Source organism: Vombatus ursinus, unplaced genomic scaffold (genome assembly GCF_900497805.2).
Source record: "Vombatus ursinus unplaced genomic scaffold, bare-nosed wombat genome assembly UNPS02013198.1, whole genome shotgun sequence".
In the NCBI taxonomy this organism is placed as follows: domain Eukaryota; kingdom Metazoa; phylum Chordata; class Mammalia; order Diprotodontia; family Vombatidae; genus Vombatus; species Vombatus ursinus.
Genome location: NW_020952976.1, coordinates 15,138 through 34,182, shown reverse-complemented (window position 1 = coordinate 34,182; position 19,045 = coordinate 15,138). Strand labels below are relative to the sequence as shown.

General features: G+C 50.1%; 1 protein-coding gene across 2 annotated transcripts in view; it reads right to left on the bottom strand.

Moving 5' to 3' along the window:
• Positions 1-16,462, bottom strand: part of LOC114040464 (sodium-coupled neutral amino acid transporter 3-like) — a 28,107-nt gene extending 11,645 nt beyond the window's left edge. Inside the window, exons 1-2 of one of the 2 annotated variants that reach the window (XM_027858578.1) lie at positions 16,346-16,462; positions 5,021-5,072 (exon numbers count right to left, since the gene is read on the bottom strand). The gene's annotated coding sequence lies outside the window, so the exon portion shown is untranslated. The remainder of the gene's footprint in view (positions 1-5,020; positions 5,073-16,345) is intronic. The other variant, XM_027858577.1, reaches the window with a different exon arrangement.
• Between the last annotated feature and the right edge of the window lie 2,583 nt (positions 16,463-19,045).

Below are 19,045 nucleotides of genomic sequence, written 5' to 3'. Positions count from 1 at the left end.
TAACTACACTCTCAGTAGGGGATCTTCCTAGATGGGCAAAGTGTTCCAGGAAAACTCCTGGTACACAGTAGGAGCTTAATAAATGCTTGCTTGGTCAACTGATTGAGTGGCTGGGAAGAATCCATCTAGGCTGATGCTTCTGCCTCGCGGTTGGCACAGGGCAGCTTCGGTACCCGTTGTAGACTGGACATGGCATTAGGTCCGGGGGGGGGTGGGAGGTGAGGGTGACCAGGAGAGAATGAGGTCCCGCCAAGAAAGGCCTGGCAGGCAGTTGGGGAGGGCACCCGGAGCCGGGCAGTACTGGCAGCAAGAACAATGGGCCCTCTGTGTACCAGGAGCTGGGCTCTGGGAAACTGTCCCTGGGCTGGCAGAAGCTAGGGCTGGCAGCTTGGTCAGGCCTAGCCTCCAGCCCCATCCCCCTCTCTGGGTTCCTCTGCTCTCTCTGGGAAGGGGGTATCTCTACCTTACGGGGAGAGGGTGGCAGAGAGTGTGGACGTCTGGTTCCTTTCCTGATCTCATGGAAGATGAATGACCATCTCAAATAGAGGGCTCTGTGGGCCCTAGGAGGTCCTGGTCAAATCTGAGTTCTAATGAGGTTCATTCTTTAGTCCTAGAGGTCACCATAGGGTCAGTTCCCCATCCATTTCCCCATCAACTTTTTCTTACTTAGTAGCTGTATGACTATGAGCAAATCATTTAACTTCTCTGGTCCTTGGTTTCCTTATCTGCCAGATGAGGACATTGGACTTGGTCACATCTAAGGCCCTTCCATTTATAAATCCTATGATCCTAATACTTTCATGTTCTTTCTGAGAAGGTAAGCAGAAGGACACATTTGTCCTCATCATATTGGGCACTGCAATGAGACACCTCTACCCACATTGGCTAGGACCCAGTGTCCAAGGCTGTCTCTGCTCCCTCTTCTACTCTTCAGACCCCCAAACAGAAGCTTTGAGTCTCTCTCCCAGATCCCCACAGTCCCTGCTTCCTAACATTCTTTTCTCTCCTAAGGGTCCCAAGGGGCAACATGCCCATCTTCCCTGACCATTAGTGCCAGCCTTTGCCTGGCAGCCTGGAACAGAGGAAGGACAGCTGCCTCCCTTGGCCCCCATTGCCTGGATAACTCTCTGTACCTTTTCCATTGCCAGCCTGGGGCCCCTCAGGGAGCTCCACCCAGACCATGCCCAGAAGGTGTCTGGGCAAAGTGCCCACCCCTTCCCCACTCTTCCAGGCAATGTCAAGCCAGGAGGGCCACTCTAACAGGACATCCTGGACTGGCTCAGCCCCTAGAGGAAGGGAGCCCTGTCCAAAGGGAGGCCAGGGCCATGGGCTGTCACCCAGGGGGACAGGCAATGCCAGGTGCTGTGGGCTGTGCCAATGTCCCCAGGCTAGGATGCAGCCTCTGTGGCCCTCTGAGCTTCCCTTGGCATCAGAAGGCAAGGATCCTGGGTTCTAGTGACCCTTATTCTTCACTGAACACTCCCATCGCCTCTCTTTGAGAATCTCCTAGTGTAACATTCTGAATATCAGGGTTCTAGAACACATGGACCCAGCCCCAAGTCCAAATAATAATAGCTTCCACTCTTACAGTGCTCTAAGTGCTACAAATAGGGAAACCAAGGCCCAGAGAAGTCAAAGTCACACACCTTCTAAATATCAGAGGGGAGATTTGGGAACCAAGTCTTCCCAATGTCAATGCCCACTGTGTCTAAGAGTAGGCAATCTGGTATACGGGAAAGAGTGCTGCACTTTCCAGTCAGTGGGGTAAGACTTGGGTTTGACTCTGAGACTCTGCTTCTCCCATGCCCAAGCTGAGCCTTAAACAATAGGTAGGTGCTGTCCTCCTTCCCCCTGACTTTCCTGCCTGTCCAGCCTCCTGGGACAGGGGAGCAGCAGGGGCTGCAAGGCTCCCTCCCTCCTCCGGCATCCCTTCTGGACCACTGCAGAATCCCTGGGCCAGTGAGGGGAGAGAGAAGGGAGGCTTAGATTCCCAGCCCTCAGACCCAGGGCAGTCTGATCGGTGGGCACCAGTGATTCTGCCCCAGAAGGCTCAGCTCAGAAGCTGGTGAGGGCTCTTGGGGCCACTGGAGAACACTGGGGAACACATCTTCCAGCACGGAAGTGACAAATGACCGGACAGCTGAAGAGGAGACCTTACTTCTTTACTTTCCTGTAGCTTACTCCCCTACTTGGAAGGGGCCCCAAGAATCCACATCCTTAGGTCCCTTCAAAATCTGACCATGAATCCACCTCCTTCCCAACCAACCTTTCTTAAATAAACCTACCTAGTTTTATCTCCTAACACTTATCAACTTAGACCTCTGCTGGTTCTGAGTTTATCTGAATTGCTATGTAACGGTTCTCAGAATCACCTGCTAGTTGAGTGTTGTCTGATCGGCCCCTCCCCAAACTAGACGTGGGAGGGCGGGGAGCTTGATTCAGCCTTAAGCTAGAAGCCTGATGGAAGACCTGTTTAAGACCTGTTTCCCTCTCTGAGACTGGGGGACTACGTGAAGGCAGGGGCCACGCCTCTGCCTCAGACCAGAGACTCTGAGGGCTGGACTGTCCCCCCGCAGATTGGGGGCTCCTAAAAGGCAGGGGACATGTTTCACCTTCAAACTCCTCCCCTTCCCATCTCCCGAACCCAGTTTGTGCCAGGCCAGGTCTGGGCTCTGTCCGTAGCCTGGATTCCCTGAAGAGCTCCCTTGACTAAGGAGTTCCTGAGCCCTGGCATTCCCTGGGTCTCTGAGAGAGAGGAATTCAGGCCCCACCAGGGCTCCTGAGCCCTTGGCCCCCGGGCCTGGGCAGGTTGGGACAGGTCCCCAGGCAGTGTTGATCTGGGCTCCAAACAAAGCTGCTACTTCTCTGCCCTAATACCTAGTCTTAACACATACATTGTGGGCTCCCGACTGTGTTGGGGGTCAGCAGGTCACTGGCTCCAGAGAGGCCATAGCTCAGAGAAGGGGAAAGACTCCTTGAGCGCCATCTCCCAAAACTCACGTTCCCTGCCTACCAGGGCTGGAAACTGTGGCTCCAGCCCACCATACCAAACCCAAGACACCCACTACTCACTTCCAACAAGACCCCCACCACTCACTTCTATCAGAACCCACACGAGTCCGCCCAAGTACCATGGACCTTCAGCTTCCCCTTCCCATTCTGGCCTTCTCTCTCTCTCTCTGTCTCTGTCTCTCTCAGCCCACTGGGCAGAGGCACACCCCCTTATGAAAACTAAGGCATCTGGCATCCTTCACACACTTGACAAAGCACCTTACATATTGTTCTACCCAACCTCAAACCAAGGGGTCTGCCCTCAAGCATAGTCCTGGGTTCTTAGTCAGAAGACCTAGGTTCTATGTACCTTTACGCGAGCCTCTTGAAGCCTCTCCAGGCCTCACTTTACCTACGTGCAAAAGAAGTGAGGTTGAGGGAATCTCTCTTACCGCTCGAACTGCTGTGATTTTATGATCTCAAAGCACCTAACTTTTCCATATTTCATCTTCTCTGCCCCCCCCCCCCCCCCCCGGGGGATTCTTCTCTTCATTCCTTAAGGAGAAACAGAACCTCTCACCCCTCAATCCATCCCCAACCCCTAGAGTTTCTTTCATTCTCAATTAAGAAGCATATTAGCAGGGACTTAGATTAGATTCAAAGAAAAGGTTGTCCTATGTCAGCTGGGGAGGGGGAAGGGTTCTCATCTCCCTCCGTCTCCGATGCTGGCCTAGATGGAGTCATGTCTAAAGGCAGACAACATGACCGAATGAGTTCCCAGGTAGCACACACATTTCCCAGAGGCCCTCAGCAAACTGGAATAAATCCTGGGATTATAGATTTAAAGCTGAAAGCAACCTCAGAAACCATGCAGTCCAGCCCCCTTGTTTTACAGATGAGAAAATTGAGACTCAGAGGAATCAGGCGACTTTCTTACGATCACACAGCTATGTCAAGATCTGAATCCAGGTCTTCCTAACAACATGTACCACTACCACAGGCTGCTTCAAACTATGACGTAAATAAAGTACTGTGCAGGGACCAAAAAAGTAGATAATTTTCCAATTTGGGGGAGGGGGCCTCAAGCTCAGGAAAAGAGGCGATCACAGAATTTGACAGTAGGAAGGATCCTCTCTACCCCAACCCATATCGGCATCAGGAGGGAGCTCAAAACACTCTTCTATATCAGGGATCCTTCCCTTCTTTTGTACCTCCAACTTCCTTAGGGAAGCCCATGGGTCTCTTCTCAGAAGAATGTTTTTCAATGCATAAAATAAAATGAGTAGATTACAAAGGAGACCAATTCTATTAAAATTCAGCTGTTAAAATATTTTTGGAAAACAAGTTCACGGACCCCAGGTTAAGAACCCCTGTTCCAGAGGCATTGGTGGTTCGGGGATGTTTGGCTTGGAAAAGAAGACTGGGCAGGGAGGGGACAAGATATTTGTCTTCAGGTGTTCTAAGGTTTGGCAGGAGGATGGAGGATTAGATCAGTTCTGCTAGGCCTGCGAGGGCAGGACCAGGGGTAATGGGGTGGGTGAAGGGAGATTTCAGCTCAATACTGGGAAAAACCTCCTTATAATGAGAATTGTCCAGAACGGCTGCCCCAGGAAGTTGTTTAGTCATTTCAATCATGTCTGACCCTCCGTGACCTCATTTGGAGTTTTCTTGGCAAACATACTGGACCGGTTCGCCGTTTCCTTCTTCAGCTCATTTTACAGAAGAGGAAACTGAGGCAAAGAGAGTTAAGTGACTTGCTCAGGGCCACAAAGCTAGTAAGTGTCCTAGGCCAGCTTTGAACTCAGGAAGATGAATCATCCTGACTCCAGGCCTAGCACTCTATCTGGGAAGCAGGGAACTCTTTTTCTAAGTCAAAACTGAATGACTCCTTGCCTGGGACTAATGTGCCTGCTTAGGTAAGGTTGGGCTGGATGCCCTCTAAGGGCCCTCCCAGTGTGACATAGAGGGGAAAAAAGCAATGACTCTGAAGTCAGAGAACCTGGGTTCAAATCTTACCTCTGCTACTTACCATCTGTGACATTTTGGGCGAGTTACTTAATCTCTCTGGGCTCAGTTTCCCCCTTTATAAAAATAAGAGAGTTGGATTAGATCACATCTGAAGTCCCTTCCAACTCTGAACCTTCGATAAAAACAACTGCTTTTTAACCTTGATAAGCCTCAGTTTAAAAAACTGTAAAATGGGGATGATACGGCTATCACAAACTAGAGGGGAATGGACTTTGGAGGCCCAGCTAGTCCATTTTACAGATGAGGAGACTGAGGGTGTGGCTAAGGGCGTACAGAAAATCAACAGGTAGGATACGAACCCAGGTCCTTGGACTCCAGAGTCAATGCTCTTCACACAAGATTGTTAGAAAAATGCTGAAGAAATGTGAGCTTTTGTTATTGGGAAGGAGGTTGGACCAGATGACCTCAGAGGTCCTTTCCTACCCTTGATTTGATGAATCAAGTTGGTGAGCCTATGGGAAAATATTAGCAATGGAACATGGCGGATAGGAAAATCAATGGGCAGGGGAAGTGGAATGGACCCACTCGTACACATACACACACTGCACACCCTTGTTTGCTTTGTCCGGGAAGAGATAAAGTCAGGAGCAAATAGGCAGGATGGCAGACAGAGGGGAGGGGGCTGGGTGTGTGTGTGTGTGTGTGTGAGAGAGAGAGAGAGAGAGAGAGACAGAGACAGAGAGAGAGAGAGACAGAGAGGGACAGAGGGAGAGAGCCAGGCAGAGGCAGATCACAGGTGCAATGGGGAGGGCCCCAGGCTGAAGGTATATAGTAAAACAGGGAGTGGAAGAGAGGGAAAAACCAGGCAAAAATGGACCTTTGTGGACAGAGTCCCTCCCTTTCCCCCTCCTTCTGCCCTCCCCTCTGCCAGCTTGCCTGCGTGGGAGCAGGTGAGAATGCGTCAGACCCACCTCAGAAGGGGTGGGGGGTGGCGGGTGGAGGGGGTTGGGTGGGCTGGGGAGGGCATGGATTAGCTAATTAAAGATTGCTAAGCACACTGAAAATCCTCACACCCAAGCTCTGGTTGCATCATCCAGGGTGGGAGGGGCTGTGGGTCTCCAGCAGCCACACAGGCCGGTGAGTGTTCTGGGTATGCATACCTTGGTGTTTGGTTCTGTGTGTCCATCTCTGTGTGCCTCTGTGTTCCCTGCCTGGGCTTTCAGCCATGTGAATGGATATGGCCCCTCCAGGGGAAGCCCTGGAGACACAGAGGCACAGCTTTCAGCAAGCAAGCCCCGGCCTTCTCTGAGCCCCAGGACCTTCCCCTGTTGATTTGGGCCCATCAGGAAAGGGCCAGCAGTAAGAGCTGAGCCCTGCGCCTTCTCCTAGAGAGGGGGTTCTTAACCTGAGGTCTTTGAATTTGTTTTTAGATTTCAATAAAAATACTTCAGAACAGCTGATTTCCTTTGTAATTCTATGTATTTATTTCATGCATTCACAAAATTCTTCTGAACAGGGGCCCATAGGTTTCACTAAACTGCCAAGAGTCCCTGACCCACAAAAAGGATAAGAGCCCTATTCCGAAGAGACCCAGATCTATCCTGGTAATACCTGCCACCATCCTTCCCAGGCCAGCTCCATTTCCTGTCCAGGGTAGCTATTTCCTTTTTCCAGCAGTGGGGATGGGATGCCTTGGGTCATTCACACGTTCTTGGTCCACTTTTAACCAGTGATACTTGTAAGATAGTTAGTTAGAGTCAGGGGTCAGTTTATTGCCTGGCTGCTACCATCCCACAGTACTTAGGTGTCAGTGGTTAAGGTCAGTTTGTTGCCATAATTAGGCCTCAGTGTGTGGCTTGAATCAATGGATAATATCGGAAGGGTCCCTGAATGTGGTAGGATGACCTCTGAAGTGCCTTCTAGTTCTGAGATTCTACAATCCTAAAACTCTACTTTCCAGCCTTTTCTCCCCTTCCTGTCCAGGCATGTCTCCTCAGCATACCCCAAAGATGCCGGACTCATCCCTACCTCCTCATCTTAATTGAGATATCTCTCCCTACCACCTATCTCCCCTCCATTTCTCTGCCTATCCAAATCTTACCTATTATTCAAGGCCTAGCTCAAAGCCATCTCATGGATGAAGTCTCTTCTGAATTCAAAGCTTTCTTATTCCTGTCTTCGGGAGTTCTCCCATGGCAGGAATTTATAGCATATGGACCTTAAAGATATTCTTGTCTGAGCCCATCACCAGAATTTATAAAGTGCCCATTATGCACCAGGCACCTGACAAAAGGTATTCCACTGGAGAAGAAAATGGCAAACCATTCCAATAGCTTGCCAAGAAAACCCCACGAGCAATATGAAAATGCTAAAAGATACAACATTGGGAAGAAACCCTCAGCTCAGAAGGGCCTGGCATGTCACAATGCTCGAGGTCCCAAAGAGTCAGACATAAATGAACCATAATAAGAACAATGTGTTGGCACTGTGCTAAGCACCAAGAAAAGCAAAAAGCAAATAGTGCCTGCCCTTAAGGAATTGACAATCTAATCAGGAAACTGAATCCCAGAGGAGAAGGGACTTTCCCAAAGTCACACAGGTATGAACAAATGGCAGACTTGGAAAATCTAAACCAGGCCCATTGTCTCCAAATTTCATCCATCCCAAAGCCTTGTGGAAACACGTGACGGTCCCCGAGCCCTTATTTAGAAGAAACATGGTAGACTTACTATCAACTACGATGACATCGGCCTTTTCCCTTAACAAAAAAAAAAAAAAGTTTAACCCCAAGAAGGGTGTATGTAGGGGAAATAAATGACTTTTATTGATAGACCAACGTATCAACTAACAATTTGAAGGGGATGATAATACATTCATATAAGTAGACATCCTCAAAGTCAGTCATTAGTTATTTTGTCAAGTGTTGACTATCTGGGCTAAAGGATCCTCTACAGGTGAAATATCTTCAAGGGGACATGATGCCTTAGGTCTTTTTAAGATCTATGGTAGCCACACACACACACACACACACACACACACACACACACAGCCAGACAGGCCCAGATACCTTCCCAAGTCTACCTTCTATGAGCTCACACTGACTCACAGCAGTCTACGCTGGGATCCAGGAGGAAGCCAGCCTAGATCATTCATAGATAATCCACGAGGTAGACACATGAGAACAGACTGTTTGCGAAGGCTTCAAACTGCTGTTTGTTCACACACCCGTACTCTTCAGATACTTTCTTCTTGGCACCCTAGGTGGATTCTCAGACCTTTTCAGTCCAGGTATTTATTACATGCCCTGTTCTGGAACCAGCCCTCAGATCAGGTGCCTAAGTTGGAGGCTGCTCTTTAGGTCTGAACCATCAGGGACAGGTTTTCCCTGAGGGCAACAGGCCCCTTGCCTGGTGGAGTCTGGCGAGACCCTGCCTTGTCAGGAAAGAAGCAAATCTGCCCCTGCATCTCAGAGAAAGGCTTCTCAGGGAATGGGGGGAGAGGCTTTAATTTACCAAAGGTCTTTTTGTATGCAGCATTTTTTTTTTGGAAACATGTGAGGTACAGTTGTCCTGGGAACAGGAGCAGACACAGAGGAAGGAGGTAAGGCTCAAGCCAGGGTTGGGAGGCAGGAAGTCTGCTCAAACTCCAAGTCTGCCCCTAAGTCCCTTTCGTATTCTGCCCTACCTTCTCTTCTCCACACCCAGGACGTCAAGTCTCTCTCCTAAACTCTACTCTTCATTCAACACATGTTTGAAGCATCTGCTGTGGGCAGAGAACTGGGCTCTGTGCTAAGGGAGGTAAAAAGTTCAGAAAAGACATAGTTCCTTCCCTTATGAAGCTTACTTCAAATAGGGGAGAGAGACTCCAGGGTGAAAAGAGTTCGAATTCTTGCCCTAATTCTTGCTAGTTGTATGGCCATGCCAGTATCACTCCTTCAAGTCTGTTTCCTCATTTAATTGTTGTTCAATCGTGTCCGACTTCTTGTGACCCCATTTGGGGTTTTCTTGGCAAAGATACTGGAGTGGTTTGCCATTTCCTTCTCCAGCTCATTTTATAGATGAGGAAACTGAGGCAAACAGGGTTAAGTGATTTGCCCAGTGTCACAGGGCTAGTAAGTGTCTGAGGATATATTTGAACCCAGGAAGTTGAGTCTTCCTGACTCTAGGCCCAGCACTTTATCCACTGTGTCACTCAGCTGCCCTTCATCATCTTCAAAATGGGTATAATGACACCTGCAATTTGGGTTGTTGTGGGGAAGGCACTTTGCAAACCTTCGTGTGCTATATGATGTGAGATGTCGTTATTAGGGCGATAATACAAATAAGCCCATAACTGTCATTTACAACCGTGCATGTGCCTCAGTTTCCTCATGTGGAAAATGGACTGGATGGCCTACCAGGTCCCTTCCAGTCCCAAGACCTATGACCCTGTGATTATCCTCAGAGAGCCTTTGAAAGGCATGAACAATTGTGGCTTACGTTTGGCCAGAGGATTGAGGAAGGCTTCCTGGAGAAGCTGCCATTGGAACTGAGTCTTACAGGACAGGGAAGAATTCAGCAGATGAAAAAGGGAAAGAAAGAAAGGACAGGACAAAGGCCCCAGATATTTTCAGGAGGAGGGAGACAAGCTTAAGAGCGTCATCAGATCATAGATTTACAACTGGAAAGGGACCTTAGAAGTCACGGCGTCCAATCTCCTCATTTTGCAGATGAAGAAACGAGGCAGGATAACAACAAACATTCCTTCCACACCTACTCATGTAGGGCCATGTGCAAGGGGATCTGAAGATGAACGTTAAAAGAGAGCTCCTAATACTAGGCCATTTGTGCTAAGAGCCCTAGGAGGGGCACAGTGAGTTTTGTGATAAGTCAGAGTGGGAACAATCCTTGTGGAGTGGGGTGCGTAGGGTCACAGCTTCGGAGTTGGAAGAGACCTTAGACACCAGACAGTCTAAGCCCCTCTTTTTATGAGGCAAGTGACTTATCCAATGTCACCCATGTGATACACGTCTGCACGAGATTTGAACTCAGGTCCTCCAAATCCAACTTTCTTTCTACTCTAGTATACTAGCTGTTGGGAAAGGTTCCTGTAGGAGATGGGTTTTGAGTAAGACCTTGGAGAAGGGGAAGGGAAGGAAGGTGTTCCTATAGGACCAGCCTGGCTGAGGTAGAGGATGGGATGCAGGTCAGGAGTAGTTCACGGAGGGCCTCCAATGTCAAGATGAGAAGCCTGGACTTGGTCTGGTGAGGAGTACAGAGTTATTGAAGTTTCTTGAGCTCATCTGTGCTCTGAGCACCTTGGCATCATTGGTAACAAGGCCGCTCACTCCTTTGCTGTCTCTCCCTTCTCCTGGGAAGGGCTGGAGAGGCAATGAGGTAGCCCGAGGTAAGGAACTGGGCCCTTAGATGCCTGGGTTTTCAGTTTGAAACACAAATTAACCCTCCTCCTTCTGGTCCAAGCCTGTACCTTGGTCACTGCGGGGGAAGGGGGAGTTCTTCTTAGGGGGAACAATACCGATGGTCCTGCCCTGGGAAGTGAGCACCGGGGTGGTCGAAAGAGCATGAGATTTGGAGCCAGTAGAGTTGGGAGCTGGCATGAATCCCAGCTCTGCCACTTGCTAGCTGTGTGACCCTGGGTGAGCCCCTTCCCCCATCTGGGCCTCAATTACCTCATCTATAAAAGGAGGGGATTAGATTAGATGATCTCAAAGGTCTCTTCCACTCTAAATCCTTTGCTCTTGTGGGGAGAACACGGCTAGGTGAGGGGGTGGCCCCTGGGTGCCTTGGGAGCTCTAATCCCCTCCTCTGCTTTGAGGATAAGCTCTCCTGATCTCTTGATGCCTCTCCCTCCACGGGCAGATGTTGTCCCTTCAATCTGCTCAGGATCGGTGGGAGTAGGAGGTTTGGAGGAAACTTTGTAAAACAACAGCTGCCCCCCCATCAGGGCCTGTTCCCAGAGGTAGACCAGAAAGCCCTTCCTCTTCTCTCCTGGATAGGCACCCCTTAGAGGCAGAGTGGCTCAGAAGGCCCCCCCAGAGGTCAAGAACCCTGGCTTCTGGCCTGGGCTCTCTCACTACCTCCCTGTGGGACGTCTGCGCCTCCCACGCAAGCAGGAGAAGGTAATCCCTGCCCCGCTTTCCAGGCTGTGCTTAGGATCAAGTGGGATAATGAAGGGGATGGCCCTTTAGAAATGGTCGATTGCTGTGCAGATGGGAAGTGACTGTCTGAAATACCTCACTCCACAAAAGCCCGGATCTCACAGCTCTGGCTGGGGAAACAGCTCCAGACTTAAGCTAAACCTTCAAGAGACTTGGATGAGGGGATTAAAATGCCCGAATTCCCAGCCCAGCAAAGGCCTCCCCTTTAGGAATAAAAGAATCTGAGCTCACAGCATGGGCTCCAGAGAACCCCCACAGGGACAGGGGAAGTTATTTTGCCTAGGCCCCATGGGGAAATGAGGTATCACATGCCTGCAGCTCCCCCCTCCCCACTTCTGCAGGGAGGGGATGCCTGGCCAGGGACCCAGGCGCCCAGACCTCGGGAGAGCCCGGTTCTCAGGCAATCACCCCCTTGACCCTGGGATCCCCCGGAGGTGGGCCAAATATTTGGACAGCCGGACGCCTGGCAGAGAAGAAAGCCAGGATTTGGGCTAGGGGTGCCCCGGAGGGTTTGTCCCCTTCCTAGACCCGGATGGGGCGGGGAACAAAGGCAGGAGGTCAAGGGGGCCTGTGAGGGAAGGGGGCAGGCCTCGGGTTGGGGGGGACAAAGGAGGCCTTCCAGGACGAGCATGAGCCAGAGAGCGACAAGCGAGCCAGGCTCAAACAGAAAAAAACAAACAGCCGCCACTGGATAGACTCACATAGGTTCCTCTTCGAGGCTAAGCAGCATTCCCACCACCCAACATTAATTAACCACCTAATTACAGCCTGAGCTAGGATGGGCTCCAAGACGCAGCATGGCCACAGGGGAAACAGCACCCAGTCACAAGCTCATGGGATCACAGATTTAGGCTGGAAAGGTCCCCTAGTTCAACCCCCTCATTTTTGAGATGAAGACCAGGCTTGAAATCCCAGCCCTGTTACTCCCCATCTCCATGACCTTGACCTTGGGGAAGTGGATTAGCCTCTTTGGGCATTAGTCCCCTTTTCCAGAAAACGAAGGAGCAGCCCCAAATGACCTCTCAGGCCTTTTCCAGTTCTAAATCACATGAACACAGCTCCCGCTCTGATCCCAGCCCCTTTTCTGGCCCTTAGTTTCTCTAACTTTAAATTGGGGATAATAACCCCCGTTCCACCCACTTTGTAGGCTACAAGAAATGAGTCACGCTGCCCAGATTAGGGGGAGGGGGCCTGATGGAGATCGTCATCACCATAACATCTGACATTAATATGCAAACAGCAGGACAGAAATGTGAAACCTGAGTTCCCAGAGATTCCTGGGGCTTGGGGGAACCAGGCTAGAGAGAAAAAAGAGCTGGTCCTGGTCCTTACCTAAGCTGGTGCTGGCAGCTGGTCGACCATTTGTCAAGGATGTTGTGGAAGGAATTCCTCCTTAAGAATGGGTTATTCTAGTTAATGCCAAAGATGCCTACTAACTTCTGTGAGTTTAGAGTTCCTTAGCCCTTCTCTCCTCTTGTCTCTCATCCCAAAGCCCAGAACACAGAGATGTTAGAAGCAGACAAGACCTTAGAATATAGACCAGAGAATGTCAGAAATGGAAGGGCGTTAAGGGACCTTATAATCCAATCTTTTTATTTCAGACAGGAAAGGGACTTGCTCAAGGTCACACAGTGAGTCAGCAGCTAAGCCGAAGCGAAAACCTAATCATCTGCCTCACAGGACTGGGCTTTCTCTGTTGCACCCTTACGGATTCTGCGGTCTGGCTTTCAAAGCCTCTCCATGAAGGGTACCTGAGGCCCCAACCCAGCCCCTTCATTCTTCTTTACCCCCAAATATAGATCCCAGATTCCAGGAAGGCAGACCTACTGCCCAGCCTCACTCAGGCCATTTCCCTCTGGGGTGGTTTTTCTCCTCCATAGCTGGATCCCTTTCCTGCATCTTCAAATATATTGAGTGACTGATTACCCACAGTAGGGCACAGGGAAATAAGTGTAAGTATATGTAGATCCTACAATATCCAGGTCCCCAGCTTTCTTTCCCAGCACAGCGAGGTGGACAGTAGTTCAAGACGGAGAAGCAGTCTGGTATATTAGAGAATCATGTATCTAGCTGGATCATCTAGTCTGACCTTCATTCTACAGTTAAGGAAATTGAGGCCCTCAGAGGGAAAGGGATTACAACTAGCAAGAAGGAGATTCAGGATCTGAACCCAGATCTCCAAGGTGTGGAGAAGTAACATTGCTCGATGGGAAAAACCCTGGATTTGGAGTCCAAACGCCCAGGGTTTGAATCCCAGCTCTGCCAAGGATACTATGTGACCCTAAGCAAGTCACTTCCCCTCTGGGCCTCAGTTTCCTCATCTGTAAAATGAGGAGGTTGAACTAGATGACCTCAAAGGTGCTTTCACCTCTAGATCTATGATCTCTGACATCAGGCCCAATGCTATTTCTACCTTAGCAAGCTCCCCTTCAGGTAGGAGCCATATGGGGGGGGGGCTCCTATCCCTTCTGCTTGGCCTCCTTTCCTCTTCTACCCTGGATGCTTGCCTCTTCTACCCCTAAAGTGTGGATCATCCAAAATAGCTGAGAAGCCTTGAGCTCCCCAAATGATTCACATCTGCTGACACTGACGTAATTTCCAGTTTTATCCCAGCTTCCCTGAGGTTGTCACCTCTACCTTCTGTCTCTTGTGCTTTTCCTCACCTCTCATTGTCCCTGACCTGGATTCTGGGTATGGAAGCTGGGAGACTCTGTCCAGCCTTCAATCCCTCACTCAAAAGTCACCTCCTCTGGGAAGCCTATCCCTACTGTTTCACCCCCACACCAGCCCAACTCGCCTTCATACTGAGTCCTCTTCTTGAGCTAAAACAGCAGAACACATTTTCCCTCAATCAGACACAGTTTTGTCTTGTTTTCTCACCATTCAGTATGTGGGGCTGACCTCCTTAGCCAAATTAAGAACTCCTCATGGACTGGGCCCAGGTTTGTCTCCTCTTTCTTCCCCAACCTGGGAACTTGACGAGACCAGGACCTCAGTCTGGGCCTCTGTCTCTCCCAGACTAGGAGGAGGCCTGGATCTATTCCTCCTCTGTTTCCCCTACTTCTTAGGCAAATACAGGTCTGAGCAAATGGAGGAGGGATGGAAGGGCTCCAGTATCAATGATTAATTCATCTGATCATATTCAATGAACATTTACTAAGTATCTGCTATGTGCAAAGCATTGATTTCTCAACTTTCAGTCTTCAAAGTTACTCCCATCCTAACTGAATGTAAGAAAGCAATGGGGACCTCTGGGGAAAGAGGATAGAAGTGTTCATAGTGATTCCAAAGCCAGGAGGTGGGGGAGACACCACTGATTCATTCACCAAACAGTTATTTACCACCTACTATATACAGAACACAATGCTGGCTACTAAAGATGGAAAGTTTGAATGAGATCTATTACTGATGAATTTCACTACCCAGCAAGGGAATAAAATACCACCAAAACATATATATCTACCATTACATACTAAGCCCATTAGAGGGCTGCAAACCAAAGTGCTTCGTGAAGTTTGGGGGCGAGGGAGGACTCTTAGGGGTCCAGGGTGGGGATCAAGGAAGACTTTCTCCATGGAAATACACATACCTGGAGTTTTGGCTCTATTAGATTGTCAGATCAGCCCCTCTACTCTGTGCCTGTAACAGGACTGGAAGTTCTTAAGGGAGAGAGGCAAGTGATGGATCTTTGGGGCAAACTCAAAACTTGGACTCTGAATGCCTGGGTCCTGGAGTAGATTCCTGCAATGTTTGGGAGGCTTGGGGGAACGGACAGGGAGTTGGATCTGGGAAAAACCCTCAAGTCTTTTCCTAGGCCCAGAACCAGGAGGGTGGTATTGGGGGTTCAGGGGCCTGGGTTGGGGGTCAGCGTGCAGGAGTACATTTTGCAGAAACAGGTCTGCACCTTTAGGACCAAAGAAGTCCTGCCCTGCTTGGATCCTGTTTCAACTCTTCACTTTAAAAACCCATCAACAACAACAACCACTACTACCACAACAAATCTGCTCCCTGGTGTATGCTCCTTTGGCACGCCCCCTGCCCTTAATGGAAGCCTCCTTCCCTTGCCCCAGAGCTAAGATCAGGCCAAGAGCTTGTGGGGTACAGGGGCCAAGAGGGCATGACTCAGAGGAGGCCCTGCTCCCCTGGATCCCAGGTGTAAACAAATGCACGCAGTACTCTCGACCAATACAAAGGGAGGTGGGTCGGACTCATGCAAATCTATCGCCCCGCCTACAAACCCCCTCCCCCTCCCCCTCCCCCACATGCTCCCAGACAGTAGGTTACATTGATAAAGTGGGAGACTCGGCGTTTGAGGAATGCGTGCTGCGCGCATGCAGGACCGCGTGCGCTCAGTGCCCAGGCCACAAGACCCTCTGCAAATAGCCTAGCGTGAAGCACACTGTGTGCCCAAAAAGCCCCGGGGGTCAGACGCTGTATAAATATATCCTTCCGCCTCTGCCCTCACCGGCTGGGCAGGCCTCTGGGCGCAGGCCCCAGCCCGATGGAGCACCCCCAAAACCCGGCTCCTGTCCAATCCCGTCGGGCAGTCAGTTCCTTCTTTCCAGGCTCAGGCATGGGGACGCGTCTCCCCGCACGTCCAGCTAGAGCCCCCTGGACAACGCGCTGTTGTCTGGTCAGGGGGGCGTGCTCACACCGAGGCACTGAAACACACTGCACACTCTCATTGACTTATACGGAAACATAGACACACTCCTACACAGACGAACACGGACGCACAGCCACACATTCATCCACACAGGCACACGCACTCAGACACGCGGGGACACAGACACACTCACACAGACGCAGATTCCCACACTGTCGCCCCGGGTCGTGTCCAGCCCCTTTCTATCCTGTCCATTTCTTTCGAGCCTCCCCAGACCCGGAGCTCTAACAGGGGGTCAGGACTGTCGCTTTGACTAGGGAGGAGGAGCCGGGGCTGGCCCTCCTTGGAGTCCCCAGGGACTGGGAGTGGGGGAGGCGAGGACACATCGAAAGTTGAAGGAATGGAATTAAGCATTTAGGGAAATGGGGGGGGGGGGGGGGGGGCCGAGAAGCTACCCCTACTCTCCTGCGTCCGCCACCTCCCACCCCCACCCCAGAATCTCCAGACTTGGCCCGATCCTCCCCCCCCAAGCTTCTCCAAGTGCCCACCCCGATCTGGAAGTCACTGTGTTTGGGGGGGGAGTGAGCAGAGGGAAATGAAGTGGGGGCGTCCTTGCTCTGTACCTGCGGCTCCCTGGATCACGCGGGCAGGACAGAGGAAGAGCTATAGGCTGCTGGGGACCAGAGGCTCCGGGGTTCGCTCCGGGTCCGCTCCGCGATCTGGCGCTGTCCGCTCTGATCCCAGACTACACAGTGCTGTCAGGCAGCTGAGATGAAGGGCGGCCGGCCCCGCCCCCGGTCCCGCTTGTCTCCGCCCCAGGGGGTGGGCCCAACGAGGGGGCCAGGGTCCAGAGCGGGAGGTGCAGGGGCCCAAACTGGGCAATGGAGAAAGCTAGAGGCCCTTGTTAACTTGCTGGAACAGGAGCTGTCCCAAGCAACAGCGGCCTCCCCAGAAAGAACTCACAGTCTGATGTGACAGGGCCAGGGAGAGACATGACCCAGAATACCAAGGGATCTCCGAGCCCTGCCTTACCTAGGGAGGATAGGAGTCCCTGGAATGGACCTTGGGAGACCTGGGTTACAGTCCAGGTTCAGCCTAACTCCAAGTGTGACCTTGGGAGACCACTTGTCCCTCTATGAGACTCAATTTCCCACTCCCTAAAAATAAGGAAATTCAAACAGATGGGGTCTCTTCAAATTCTCTTGCTGGAAAACCTTCCCAAAGGGGCCTAATTTTATTCCTTCTCTCTGCTCCAGTTTTTCTTTGTCTTTCAGGGTCTCTTCTCCTTTCTCCTATATGGACACCCAGGGCTCTCTCCTCTCCTTTCCTCCCTTCCCCTCCCCTCCCCTCCCCTCCTCTTTTCTCCCTTCCCCTTTTCTCTCTCTGTCTCTCTCTCTCTCTCAAAAAAAAGTAAGAAATTTGGAAGAGGAGCAAAGAGAAAACCATGCTCCCATCAAGCAAAATGTCTAACACTGAAATTAAAGCAGATAAAGGGTGGACCTTAGAGATCACCTAATCCAACTCTCTCATTTTGCAGAGAAGGAAACTGAGGCCCAAAGAAAAGTAGCATGAGCTAGGTCACCCAGGTGACAGCATACAGTAGAAGAACCAGACCAGAAGGTTCTTTCCAGTGGGCCTCACATGGTGACGTAGGTCACCTCCTCACTCTGCCCTTGCCCTGGGCACCTGATGCCCCTGTCAGAACCTGCATCCCACCTGCAGTCCTGCTGTCTTAAGATATTTAGGATTCACTTAGAGACTTGTGGTGGGGAGTTATGGGGGTGGGTGGTACAGTGGGAAGAAGAGTCTGAAAGTAAATGTTCCACCACTGGCTAGATTGAATGAATGAATGAATGAATGAATGAATGAATGAATGAAAAAGGATTTAGTAAGCACTTACTATGTATCAAGCACTGTGCTCAGCACTGAGGATACAAACAGAAAAGTGGACAGTCTTTGATCTCAAAGAGTTCATATTCCAATTGAGGGAGACAACACAAAAAGGAGGGTTTGTTTGTAGGGCAAATGGAAAAATCTGGTGGTCTTTAGGGTGCAGCAGCAAGGTGGATTGTGACTTTGAATGGGTCATCTGGCTTCTTTGGATTTCCTCAGTTTCCATCATCTGTAAAGAAGGAATAATATCTGCCCTGCATCCTTCACAGAGCTGTGGTGAGGATCTAATGAGAGAATGGATGGGGCAGCTGTTTGAAGAGTGTAAAATGCCATAATCATCATCAGTCAGAGGATAGGTGCATTTTGTTGTTGTCCAGTTGTTTATAGTTGTGTTCAACTCTCTGTAACCCCATCTGGGGTTTTCTTGGCAAAAATACTGGAGTGATTTACTGTTTCCTTCTCCCATTCATTTTACAGATGAGGAAACTGAGGCAAACAGGGTTAAGTGACTTGTCCAGGCTCACACAAGTGTCTGAGGCCAGATTTGAACTCAGGAAGATGAGTCTTGCTGGTGCTCTATGCACTATGGCACCACCTAACTGCCCTGGGTGCATTTCGGGGACCATATCTACCTTTCAAACTAGGGGCACCCTGAAGTTGGGCATGTTCAGTTTGCTCCCCTCTCTTCTCTACTTTGATGACTGTAGCTCCCTCTTTTCCTGGGGTGCCAGCCTCAGTCCATCCATCTCAGAGGCCAGGAGATGGACTTTGATTGAATTAACCTTCTCCTGCTCTATTTCCATCCCCTGGGGCTTTTCTGTCTGCATCACCATTCACTCTAGCCTGAGGCTCACCATCTGCTCCCCATCAGCTGTGGGAGATTTAGGAGGCCAAGAGTCAGGAAGGACTTTTGGTTTCTCTTGCCAAATTCCTTCTTCCACAGGCTCACTGTGTGACCTTAGCAAAGAAAGGCATTTCTTGCCATCTTAGCTTCTGAAAATGAGATGCCTTAGTGAAAGTTAAGTGTAGCTCCTCCCCCATTTGACAGATGGGGAAACTGAGGCTCATAGAGGTTAAGTGATTTGCCAAGGTTACAAAACTAGTCATCAGCAGGGCCAGACTTTGGTCCCAGTTCTTCCAACTCCAGATATAATGTTCTTATCATTATATCACACTGCCTTTTACCCTCTCTGGGCCTCAGACAGAATCTGTCAATTCCCATCCTCTTTTTTAAAAAATCTATTTTATTTTTTCCAATTACATGTAAAACCAATTTTTAACATTAGTTTTTTACTTTTGAATTTTGAGTTCCACATTTTCTCCCTCCCTCCTTAACTCCCATGCTCTCAAGGTTTGATAGGTTACAGTATATAAAATGTTTAGAGATATAAGGAGGGGTGGAGCCTGGATAATTCTAATCTGAAAGGTGA